This window comes from Leuresthes tenuis, unplaced genomic scaffold (assembly GCF_036924035.1).
Source record: "Leuresthes tenuis unplaced genomic scaffold, fLeuTen1.0.hap1 SCAF_7, whole genome shotgun sequence".
NCBI lineage: Eukaryota > Metazoa > Chordata > Actinopteri > Atheriniformes > Atherinopsidae > Leuresthes > Leuresthes tenuis.
In genome coordinates, this window is record NW_027325361.1 from 5,506,057 (window position 1) to 5,519,307 (window position 13,251).

Genomic DNA, 13,251 nt, shown 5'->3' on the forward strand with positions numbered 1-13,251 from the left:
CTGCAGCAGTAACAAGAAAACTAAACTGCCAAAAATGAAGGATATCAGATTTTTGTAAGACAGCTGTGATGATGAGTTTTGGGCTGTTTTAATCTCTCATTGTCAAGACATTATTCAGCAGCAGAGTTCTGCGGCTTGAAGTAAATTGCATGTTATTAACTTTGCTCACAGAGAAATTAATGTGTCTTACTCAGAAATGCTAAACCATGACAAAAGTATTATATAAAAATCACAGTTTAATCCTCTTCCGTAGTGTAATCAGTGGAATGGCACACATCTAAAATCTGGTGCTGGAATTGGGCTTTCTCCAAAGTACACTCAATGCACAGGACTTTTCCTCTGATGGCAGCCAGGCAGCTGTGAGCTCTGTGCCAGATGCTCTGGGCTCAGGACATGTTGGCCCTGGATAACGCTGGAAGTGGGACATTGATTAAGGCTTAGCATGCTACACAACATCACCTGATTTGGATTTAATAAACATTTCCCCCCTGCTGAATTAAATCCATATTAGAACATTTCTCTTGTTTAATATGCTTCCTTTGGCAAAGTCGAGTGACACAAAACCGGGCTCTTCATGGCCTCTGACAGATCTAAATTTCACTGCAACTTGGAAACCAATTTCATTTCAATGGATTTGAATTGTTTGTATTGTTAATGATGAAGAACTGTCTCTCATAAAGTTTTTTTTTTTTTTTAAACAGCACAATACTTAAAACTGCAAGATCAAATTTAAACTGCAAGATCAAATTTAATTTAGCAGTTGCCCATGTGACTGTCTTGTGTTATTCATTTGAAATCCTTCCACTTAGTTTAACTTAGAAAACCTAGACTAAGCGTCATGTAGATGATGAATAGGTTTGCTTGCATAGTTCGGTTCAATTGCATTTTATCCATGAAGCGCCAAAACAATAAAAAAAAAAAGACACTTCACATAGTAGGCAATCAAATCCAATTCAGTCCAGTCCCATGTAATATGACTGTAATTATGTGATTCCAATTCCTACAAAGATCTGTAGTTAATAAAAAATTGTGGATTGCACTTAATCTTTGATATTATTCAGTCCACTGTTCTGAGCATGCAGGGGATGGTAGGCAGTTGCTATTTTCGAAGGATTTCAGCCAAACTCTACTCAGGTAGTGTGGCCACCTGCCTGTGGCCACTTATTTTTTTATTGTGAGACTTCCTGATATGGAATAGAAGCAGTCCAATCTTGAAGTGACCAATGTAGCGAACTCAAGTGTGGAATTTAATACAAACTTAAGATTTTAAATGACTGCAACATTCTTTTGTGGGGATGGTCAGTGTGGAAATACCAGATGGGGGATTTCTACATAAAAGAAGAGAAATTTACAACAACCCTTGCCTACGAAAGCATTTTGAGGGAGTTTTCCCCTCTTTCCACAGACCTGTGCCATAAATTTAGATAAATGCATTAATAGCTTAGTGCTAACTAAGCTGAACAAACAACAGACCCTTTCAGGAGAGTATTGGGGAAAACCAGAACAAGACCCTTCCGACCCTATATGGTTCAAAGTAAACAATGGTGACAGTTTGCCCTGACTCTGATTCAAGCCAGAGACGGCCGCTGCATGGACCTCTCAAAAGGATCTCACCCAGAATCACTTTTTAGCTGAATCTTGAAACTGTATTAAATGTGCTTTATATCTTTGTACAAGTTCTTTCATGTTCTCAGTGATATCACAAGCTGCATTTTAAAACCTTTTTCATGATCGTACGTGGAATGATACGGAAGATATTATTATTTTGGAAATTTATTAATCAGCTTATAGAGTCACATTGCCCCCGAGTGGTTCGTAGTACTGAATAGTCAAACTCAAAACTAAGTCAACAACTTGCATATGACATTTATATGAAATAATGCAACTATTAACCAATGCTTCAGCTGTTTCTTATTGTATTATGTGTTTAACACAGGAAAATAACATTGGTTGGTTCATTATTAATACTTTATAAATCTACATATATCCATCTGAATTTTGAGACTCATAACCATCTTGTTATGTTATGTTATGTTGTTTTTGCTGTCTTTATATCCTAAGTTTATGCTATATCTTTACCCTTTTATATCTTAACAAGTTATGGTGTTTTAGAATCCTCTGAACAAATGTTTATGAGACGGAGGAATGCAGGAGTCGAATTCCTCCTTGCAGGTCGCCTTACAAAATACGCCCAGTCAGACGTCACAACAGTTTCAGGCATATCATTGGCTGAAAGTGTAGCGTAGGCCTACGTCATGCCCCGCCTCTGCGAATCAAATTCCAGAAACCGCGAGGAAAAGTCAGTTATTGCATTGTTATTGAACGGAATATTGACAGTTCCTGAATAGAATATGGACGGAATATGGAAGGAGAATATTGAAGGTCCAGATCAGTAGAGAAGATGAAGAGCAGAGAGCTCTAATTGATGCAATAAGAGTCTGGCGGAAAGTCTTTGAAAATGGCAGGAGAGGAAGATGAGATGGAAGAAGAAGGTCCGAACAAAGACAGAAAGGGAAGAATGTAGTAGAAAGATACATTTTGCGTTTTTGTTCATCCGTCATCCTGTCTCCTCTCTATAGGACGTTTTAAAATCTGCTGCTGCAGCTTCCTCACCTATTTTTGATTACCAAAAGGAGCCAGCGTTAAGCTTGTCAACCTTTTTGTCAATCTTTGGTGAATTTAAGTTCACCTCATCAGAGTTGGTCAGCAACCAAAACCAACTCGACCCTTGAGCAGTTTAATCATTCTTTGCGGTGAATTCCGACACACCACCCGTTCGTCTTCAAGCTATCAGAAGGAAGCCCTTCTCCGGCGCAGGAAAGCGACCGGTCCAGTCCCTGAAAGTCAACCACACTGAAGGCCGCGAGGCGCGGAACCGAGAGAGACCCAGTGGGACCCGCTGGTGATGACCTGTGGTTCGGAGCTGACCTAACCGTAAGATCTGCCCTGTTCTTACATTTCAGTATGCGGTGGGTGTCGAGAGCATTTGCTGCTAAAATTATAAATTAACCCTAGTTGTTAGCCTTTCAATTCAAATAGTAACAAACCTAGAGTATTTGAATGATTTCTGTCTCCATCCATCCCCTCCCCTTAGTTATTTTCAATTCACTAAGTGTTTCTTATATAATCATCCATATTCAAAGCATTTCTCCTGTTGTCTTAAGGTTCATGTCTTTGGTCATGTCATTTTAATAAATGGTTAATTTATACATATATAAAATCAACCGGTTTTTGTGTATGTGTTCTTTACGTATGTGTGAGTCCAACAAAACGAGAATTCACGAGTAGCGACTATATGAGACTGGAATTTATTAGTTATTAATTTAACATACCAGAATCGTAAGATTCTGTCTTTTTCCTTCGATTGAAGGTGGTGCCCTAAAACGAGGTTAAATAAGGCTTATTCAGATTGTGAGAACTTTCGGATAAATCCTTATATCTTATCACATCACGCTACGTGTGTCCGCTATAAATATATATTGTTGGTGCCTTGTGTGCCGGCGATATATAATTTGGCTACACCAAAGAAAGAACCTGTTTTCAAGCATCAACAAGATACAATGTTTCCAACTTTGGCAATTCCTTTCTGTATTTCTTTCTTTTTGCACTGCAAGCTGGGTATTTGGTGGTGGAAATTCTGGTGAGTTTGACTGAGAAACTTTTTTCATATTTTTCTTCTGTGTTTTTGGTATGACTGACATGTGGTGTTTTTGTTGTGAACAGTGTTTCTCAATGGGGAAATTCACCGGGCAAGAGTGGTGCCACAGCCTTGCCCCACAATGCAGCAGGTGTTGTTGGTGGTTAGAAAACAGGTGGGGCATGGCAATACCTTTCTTTGACTCAGAGTGAAGGGATTGTTTATGATGATACATATTCATGAGAAATCTCTGCAAGTTTCCCCTTTGGCAGTGCACCCCTGCTTGGATCGCTCAGTTTAATCTAATACGGTGCTGTAACAAGAAGTGAAGTGTTTTCAGAGGATCTCAAGTGGATACCAGATGGTGAGACTTGGTTGTAAAAACACAAAACTGAAACTTGTTCAATCTCTACAAGTGTCAGGTAACTTTGATCCAAGCACTTGGGTGGATTATCTTTTCTGTAACCAGCAGGAATCCCAAGACCATTTAGTTGAACTTTGTCCTCAGTTAATACACCTATTTGTGGTTTTACTAGAGTGAATGTAAGCTTTGGGAGAGTAGTTCTTTCTTGCTTTTTTCTGTCTTTGTCCAAATGGCACGGAAAAGACGGACACTGATTTAGATTTTTTTTTGTTTGTTTGTTTGTTTTGAACTGCTAAGTTAGTTATCCATCTAAAAGAGCAGGAAGAACCATAAGTTAGGTCAGTGCTGGAATAATTTAGGGTTTTTGTCATGGCTTGTCTAAAGGTAGAGCATGCTCTCTATACCCTAACCAGTAATCTGGTGACTTTAAAGGCTTTGTGAGGGGAACATACCAGTTTTAAGTTTTCTTTATGCTTTATGTGTGCATGTGTATTTGATAAGGTATTTTATTTTTGAATAACTAAGTAAACAGGCAACTATGTACATTTCTCTGTATCTATTAATGACATAATATAAAGCAAAATAATGATTTGACAAAGGATAAAATGAAAAAAAATTCTGACTTATATTGCTGTTCAAAACTGTATCAGTGTCTCATCATTTCTCATCTACTGTGAGCATACTTTATGCAGAACTTACCTTAATTCTACAAACATAATTCTTGTTTTCCTGGCAAATACTGGCTATCATAGAGATTGTTCTTCCAAGAGAATGAAAGCATACAGTGCACAGAAACACACAATGTGTTTTGTGATGTGATCTGCAATGTCAGTTAAAAAATCCATCCATCCATCCATCCATCATCTGCCGCTTATCCGGGGGTCGGGTCGCGGGGGCAGCAGCTTGAGCAGAGAAACCCAGACGTCTCTGTCCCCGGCCACTTCCTCCAGCTCTTCCGGGGGGACCCCGAGGCGTTCCCAGGCCAGCCGAGAGACATAGTCTCTCCAACGTGTCCTGGGTCTTCCCCGGGGTCTCCTCCCAGTGGGACGTGCCCGGAACACCTCACCAGGGAGGCGTTCAGGGGGCAACCTAACCAGATGCCACCTCATCTGACTCCTCTCAATGCGGAGGAGCAGCGGTTCTACTCCGAGCCCCTCCCGGATGACTGAGCTTCTCACCCTATCTCTAAGGGAGAGCCCAGACACCCTGCGGAGGAAACCCATTTCGGTCGCTTGTATTTGCGATCTCATTCTTTTGGTCACTACCCACAACTCGTGACCATAGGTGAGGATAGGAACGTAGATTGACCAGTAAATAGAGAGCCTTCTGGCTCAGCTCCTTCTTCACAATGACGGGTCGGCGCAGAGCCCGCAACACTGCAGACGCCGCACTGATCCGCCCGTCAATCTCATGTTCCATTCGTCCCTCACTCGTGAACAAGACCCCGAGATATTTGAACTCCTCCACTTTGGGAAGGATCTAATTCCCAACCCGGAGAGAGCATTCCACCCTCTTCCGGCTCCCTACCGACGGGCTCACCACCCGTGGGAGGGGCCAAGGGGGTCGGGTGCCATGTGAGATGGGTAGCAGCCGAAGGTGGAGGCCTTGGCGGTCTGATCCTCGGCTACTGAAGCTAGTTAAAAGATCATTTCAGGCTATAAACCATTGTAACCCAAATGTCACTTGTATTCGGCATGTAGAAGAGTAAAGAAGTGAAATATATTTTCTGGTACGCTGATATGTTTCATCAGTCTGTGGTATTCATCTCGTTCTGAACGTTATTTTCTGAAGCAAAACCGATGACCCCCAGCTAGTCAAACAGTCTTTTTTTAAATTCTACCTTGAAGACGAAGATGAGCAAAGATACCAAAAGAATAAGCAAAAATTAAAATCTTGACATTAACAACAAAATATATGCTGATTATTAATATGAGCAAGACAGGAAAATGCTAACTTCAACTTGTTGATACTTTTGATGGATTATTTGAATGAACCTGTTATTTATGTTTAGGTGTTACTGGCTGCTGTTTGCCTTGGAACAGCTGCACAAAAAAGGCTGAAAGTTTTTTAAAAAAATACACTGGGTGAAGAGCTTTTTCTCTTGGTTGCCTCACACAGTCACGTTGGCTTTCTTCTCATTGGAAACCAGAAGATAAAAAAAAACACTTCACAAACACTCTGCCTTATGTAGCTTCTTGTAAATTTTTTGAGAGCAAAAACTGATATGAACAGATATGAAAAAGATTCTTAACATAGTACAAACTCCATCAGTGCCTTGGTGCTTTTTTATTCCACAACTTTATGATGGTGCTGGTTGAACAGAATTAATTTCTGAACTAAATTCACTGTTCACCATCAGTAATGTGGCCAGTGTTTGGTAATTTACTGAGCAATTTGATTTAGAAATATATAAACTAGATTTGACATCATACTAGGAAGAGGGCACCAAAACTGGATAAGTCCACACTGATGAGTATAAGTCATGGAAATGTTTCACTAAATATAATAATGAAAAAAATTATGTATTATATCTGTCGGTTGGGTAGCGGGTGGGCTGGAGCCTATCCCAGCAGTCATCGGGCGAAAGGCGGGGTACATCCTGGACAGGTCGCCAGTCCATCACAGGGCCACTTATATTTCAATTAGTTTAATTTTCTCATTTTCATGAATATTACATTTGTCATCCTAAAATAGCACCATATGCTCAAAACACTTCGGGAGGGATTATTAGCACATGATTTAGGAAACGCACCGCTCATCCACAGTTTTATGCTGCTGGATGAGGTGAAGTAAAATGAAGCCAGGCACTTGTATGATTTGGGTGCACTATTCCCCTCTCCTCTGACTGACTAAACATTTATCTGTGATATAATTGGCTTGGTAACAAAGTGACCACAAGGCGTGAATAAATTTGTATCAAGCCCTTTGATCACTCAGAGGCATATTGGCATCTTGGGCCTCCCTCTATGTGGCTGGCTGTCAGCATGGTTTGGCTAGATGAAAAGACAGAAATCCCACACAGGGTAAGTGATGTGACGGCCCTCTAACTAGGTACACATGCCCTCCTCTGCTTCTCCCACTGTGAATAATTAATTCCCTTTTCCTTGAGTAGGTTAATTCAAGGTGAAACTGCAGTTTGATGCAGTAAACCAACTGATTTTGTGATACAAATCAAAACATCAAGAAAAATATCAATTAAAAATAATATTAATAATAATAATAGGTTCTGGATGAGCATATGTGTGTCATGCACAGTCTATACCCACTGCGCACGGGGGATTTAGCATTGCTGTTAAAATAGCCACAGACACATCTGAGAACATCCTGCAATGTAAAGGCATCTTGCAATCTGTCATGTAATCTTTTTATTTTCTCCTTTAATTCCCGCTAGCTTTAGCCTTAATGGCGCCTTCTACCAGTCAACAATCTGTCAGGCAGGAGTTCAGGAAAACCTTAGGGATAAATTGACTATTGTTACTTTACAACCCACAAGCTTCGTAACTCAAACCAAAACATATCAATGCATTTTTTCAACTTTGTGCACAACAAATAAATCATATGCCCTAACTCATAATTAGGGAATATGCTTTATTTGTTGTTCATAATTGTTCATTATTGTTGTTCATAATTCTCAAAAGGATCATTGGTGAAAAACTTATTTTGGGACACATTTTGGTGTAAAAAACAAACTTTTAAACTCAACAAAGTATGCTGTATATGAATGCATGCCAAACATTAGTAACAAACCAAACTGCTTGAAATTAAGCTAAAATAATTCTGCCATTTATGATGACTGTAATTGTGCATATACCTCCTGCCTCCCTAAATGAGAGATGCAGCTGTATTGTATAAACTATGCATTGAGTGAGTAAAACGCATGAAAATGATAAGCTTGTTTTGGTTTACTGAAGTAAATGAATATGTCTGACATAGTCTTTGTTTTTCATTATATTCTACATTGAAGTGGCTTCTTACTGGTATTCAGCTCCTCTAACAAGCTTATGGAAAGTTGTACATATGGTTGGTCATTTTGGACGGCAGACAGTGGACAAAAGATATTACGGGGCAAATAAAGGACATGAGTTTCAAGATGAGTTGTGTTCTTCTTGAAAATACTTTTGTTACATATAATATTAGAAAGCATTTTTTATTTGTAACTGAAATGTTGTGAGGGTCAACGATTTCTTTTTCCCAAGAAGAAAGTAAAGTCAATGAACAGTTCTCTTTCACTCTACAGCAAATAAGAGCACATCATTTGTAGGAAAATTGTGTTGGAAAAGAATTACAACGTACAGACGGTAATGGTTGTACAGTTTAGTTGAATGTGTCGAAGCTTGTAGCTTACGGGAACAAAACCAGCTTTTTTCATCTTGTTTCTGTTGTTTTTCAAATTGGATAGTATAGTACTATGTAAACACGCCAGCTCTTGGTGGGCTTTTATCATCGAGTTGCCTTCTCACTAACTATGGCAGAAGCACATCATGCATCTCAAACAGAAGAGGTGAAACTGTCAAATGCTGCAGTGGGAGATGCACTGTGGTTGCCCTCCCTGTCTGGCCTGCTCCATCAGAGGTTCACCCTCACACTCCCCTCCACACTCCACCTCCATACCACCACTCCACAAATCAGCAGATCTGTAAGCTGTCGGCAGTGATGAATTGAGGACATTTGCAGCCATGGCTGCCACCAAAGGCACAGATGGATGATAGTAGGCTGTTAAACTGCTTCCTGCACCACAGTGGTCAACACAGTCAAGGCAATCAGAGATCTGCAATGTTCCTTTGTTTTGTTTCTTTTTTCAATGATGTATGGGCAGTGAGTGGCACTGGTAAAAGCCAAAACACAGTCAGAATACCTGGAACGTCAAGTTAGAAGTCAAATATTAGATTACATTTTGAAATGTGTCAGAAAACCAGCAGTAGTGGCATGACATGTCAAACTGCAGCTCAGACTGACACTGTCCACATAATTCCTTTTGTATGGAGCTGTATTTAGCGATTGTGAGGGTAATTAAAGGGTTAACTAGGAAGAATTCAGAATTAATTATAAACTCTACTCCCAGATGAAAAAAGTGCCTTCAATTACATACACTTCTAAATCTGTCCTCAATCACACCACTTAGCACCAATGAAGTGTCAGAGTGTTGAGGCAAGCAGTTAATTGTATAAGTAATGGCCAAAATATACAAAAAGTGTGTTGTTTGCATAAGCTAATTAAAATGATGTTTTTTTTCTGAAGTCATGCAAGTTATCTTTTTCATTTACACACTGAATGTTGATGTTATTAAATTCTTTAGAATGTAGATTCTTAAAAAAAACTGACCCCCTCACTGCTTCAAATCCTATTGTGCTGCTCTCACATATTAGACCCCATAATGACCCTTGGGAGGATTTGAAGCCAAAGTAAACATTAGAAGGAACATAAACCATTAGATGCGCTGCGACTGTGTTACAGTGAATTGTATGGAATCCACAGAGAGCTCTGTGACAAGCAGATTGAACCATGTGCTCAAGCCTGCATTGAGTCTCTGCTTTTGTTAAATATTTACAACAATTGAAAATGCACTTCTGCAACATTGTTAAAAATATTGTAATGACTTGCGGGGAACTTCACAGACAAGACGTTGTCGAACTGCTCTTTTATTTTACAGAACTCAATCCTGTTTACAACACAGTCCTGTTGGACCATAACCCACATGCGATCATCAGCACTGCTTCTCAACCAAACTCAGGAGAGCGCCCAAACCTGCACACAGACTGGCTCACGCCCACTCTGTCCCACCAACCACCAGCCCACACCTGAGTGACATGACCTGTGGTCTAGTGATTGACAGGAAGAGGCAGAAACAGCCAACTGTGTGCTCTTAACTTTATTCTGGGTCGTTACAATATCTTATGTCTAACAGAGGCAAGGAAGAGTAAGTCAAAGTCAAAGCATTGATGTTTTTTACTGGCTAATTTGCATGAAAAAAAACTGTATAAAAATGTATAATTACGGTATGTGTCCTTATATTTCTTTAGTCACAGATTGTAAATCTGATATCCTTAGGAAAAACAAGCGGTATATACTGCTGTGTTAGAATTTTTGTGATTCACCTATTTTGCAGGGCCCTATCATGGATGAAAAAAAAATCAAGAAAGGATGTGGAAACACTCTTGGCCATTTCAGTACGTATAGATTCACATGTGTGCATTTGTGAAACAGAAAAAACCCACAGCACAGTTATTGAATCACAACTTGGTCCTTTGAGCAACTCATACCCACGAATTATAACTTGGGCATGTGAGAGGCAAGTAAGAAATGTGTTAAATGCGTGTTTTATTTGAGTAATAAGCCACTTTAAGAGAGAAAGAAAAGTCAGTCTCAGCATACTCTACATTCACATCCTGCCTTCTTTGTGGAGAAAAGGAGCAGGTAAATATGCACATAGCTGGAAAATAGTGTATCTACACCTTCCTACTGCTAGCTACCCTGAAGGCAGTTACTTGCACAGCATCAGAATTTGCTACTAAGCATTACACAAATTCTTTGCACCACATTGGGTACCCGCAGTCATCAGGGACAATTTCACAAGTTATCAGCTGTGTCAGGTAGGAGGTGTCATTATACAGTTGATGTGACACAAAAGGATGGGAGAGTAGCAGCATGGGGTGCAGCTGAGAGAAGTACTTTAAGTTGTAGATCCTTCATTTCTGCTTCAATTTAAATCACAGATAAGAGTAATGATGCATTTTTATCGTAAGGTGTTGATGATAGAATAAGTTTCCTTTTGTGTGAAACTGCAATGCTCTCTTTCATGCGTTGGTTACAGCAAGCTACAACCCAGAAAACCATAAATTGCAGTTTGCCATTAACTTTTATGCAGGCCAGGATAAATGATCTGCCCTGTTATAATATATTTGCTTTAGCTTCATATTTAATACATAGATACAAGAGACCTCTCAAAATTCTTATTAAAATCCTCAAGTAAATTCAAGTATACCCATAAATGTGGATTTGTTCCTTAAAGAATAACTGCCATCAGCTGTTCTGCTGAGGCATAAAACCAAACTGTTCCAGTAGAGCTGCCTGACTGATCTCACCTCCCGACTCCCAGAAGAGTTGCTGTCCAATTCCATGTGTCGCCTCAGGAAGCAATAAGTCATCTATTTCATCTATTGAATGCTTACAGTCACCATTGGGAGCTGCAACAGCATCAATACAAGTTAACCCGTTAAGCCCTGGGCTACTTTTGGAAAAAAAGTAAGGCTAATATATAGAACCTACAGGTGGAGGGAAAGGCACATCACAAGAGATCAATCTAGAAATACAACAACAAGATTTTAAAAAGATCCAACTCAGAATTAAGGACATATTTACTATATCCATGTTAGTCATGGTCATGCAGTCAGCCTCCCTACTTTAAGCCATGTTGAATATTATATAATTATGTTACAAAATGTGCCACCAGATCTTGCTTTTTAAAAACAGATATGGTCAGCAAGGGTTGATAATGCTGGACAATGCCTAAGTCCTGTTGTCTTTCATACTATGGTCAGTCTTATGACACAAAATTTATGGAACAAGAGCAAGGACACATTAAAAGAATAAAGTTAAACTGAAGACCCAATGGGGACCTATATTAAATCCTGGACCTAACCGTCTGATACTTCAGGGAAACCCACCTTGCTTTATTAGTGGTTTACCTTAAATGTAAGCCACTCTTTCCAGCAGTCTGGACTGTGATATATAAAAGAAAAGAGAACTAATTATTCCACAGACACAGGAGCGCAGCATGTTCTGTCACATATTAAATATCAGTAATGCAAAAGAAAGGAAACAGTAATCAGGGTTGTCTTAAGGCTTAATCAGATATGCTTCCTGATCCAAAAACTTTCTGTAGAGCTGTTGCTTTGACAGATACTCAGCTGGATAACCTTGCCCTTATATTTTGCAATTATTCATTGAAATTGTCTTTAAATAATAGATGTAGAATTATACATTTTAATTACCTTAAAGTGAATAAGTGGCATCATGAAATAAGATTAGTCTAAATAAAGGCTTAATTAATTAAATTTTTAGTAAAGCTATCTATCTATTGAACCACATCAAAAACAAGAACATCTCAAATTACACTGATTTCTACTATATCCACGTACTTCTTCATCATGTTGCTGCACTCCAATAAATCAGGGAAGTGAGTGTACCGTAGACTGAAAGATTGACACCTGAGTCCAAATTGATTCTTGTAAAAATCTTGAAACCTTTTCATGCGGCAATAGATGATTTGACAGCTCAGCTGAATTATGAGGTTGAACAGTTGCTCTAATGTATTCAAGGTCAGAGACTTGGTTCTCATTTATCACATAAAAAGGTGAAAGTATAAAAGGTTTTTCATTGAAAGCTAACATTTTGTCCCTATGTATGTTAAACTTGAAAAAGTGTGTGAATACTAGTTGAAGTCATGTAGCTGTAAACTTAAGTGCAGAAAAATAATTTGCATTTCAACAAACAACTTTCTGAATTCATTAGGAGGTTTTTATATTATCTGAAGTTCCATCTACTTAAAACCAAATACTCACTGTGAAACTAAATGCATGGAACTGACTATTTCAGGCAAAAAGCTGTTTCAAGCTGCTTTAATATTCCTCAGGTGTTTAGTATAAAATAGAATTTAAAAAAGAAAAAACCTTGCCAACAATGTTGCATTATTCAGGTTGTTTTCCATGTTTGTGTTCTGCCTTTCTGTCAGTCGTCATTAGTCTTCATTTATTCTTTTCTCCTGGTCTCCCAGAGCGAAAGTCTATGAGTCCCCCCCACCACCACCACCAGCAATTGTGTGTGACTCAGAGCACACAAAGGCCATCTACACCTACTAACTGCGACATTTTCTTTCCCTAGCTCATAAAAATGGCTGTTACCTTGAATCATGGCAGAGGGATAATTTGTGAACAAAATACCAGAACTCTGTTAACACAGTACCTCATTTATAGGTAGCCAAGTCAGTCTGTAGTTTCTTTTCACACTAAAAGTCACAAATATCTTATTATAATCGGGTTAAGGTCACTAAGCAGCACAATCAATATTGACATTTTCATCTCTTTATTTCCTGCATTACTGCAGACTAAGAATACAGACTTCAATGGCAGATAATGTGACCACACACAGCTTTTGAATTGTTTAACTTTGAAAGAATGAATAAAACAACATTGTCATACGTGTCAACAGCCATGATACAAAAAGAAACAAACATGATGGCAAGCTCCACCAG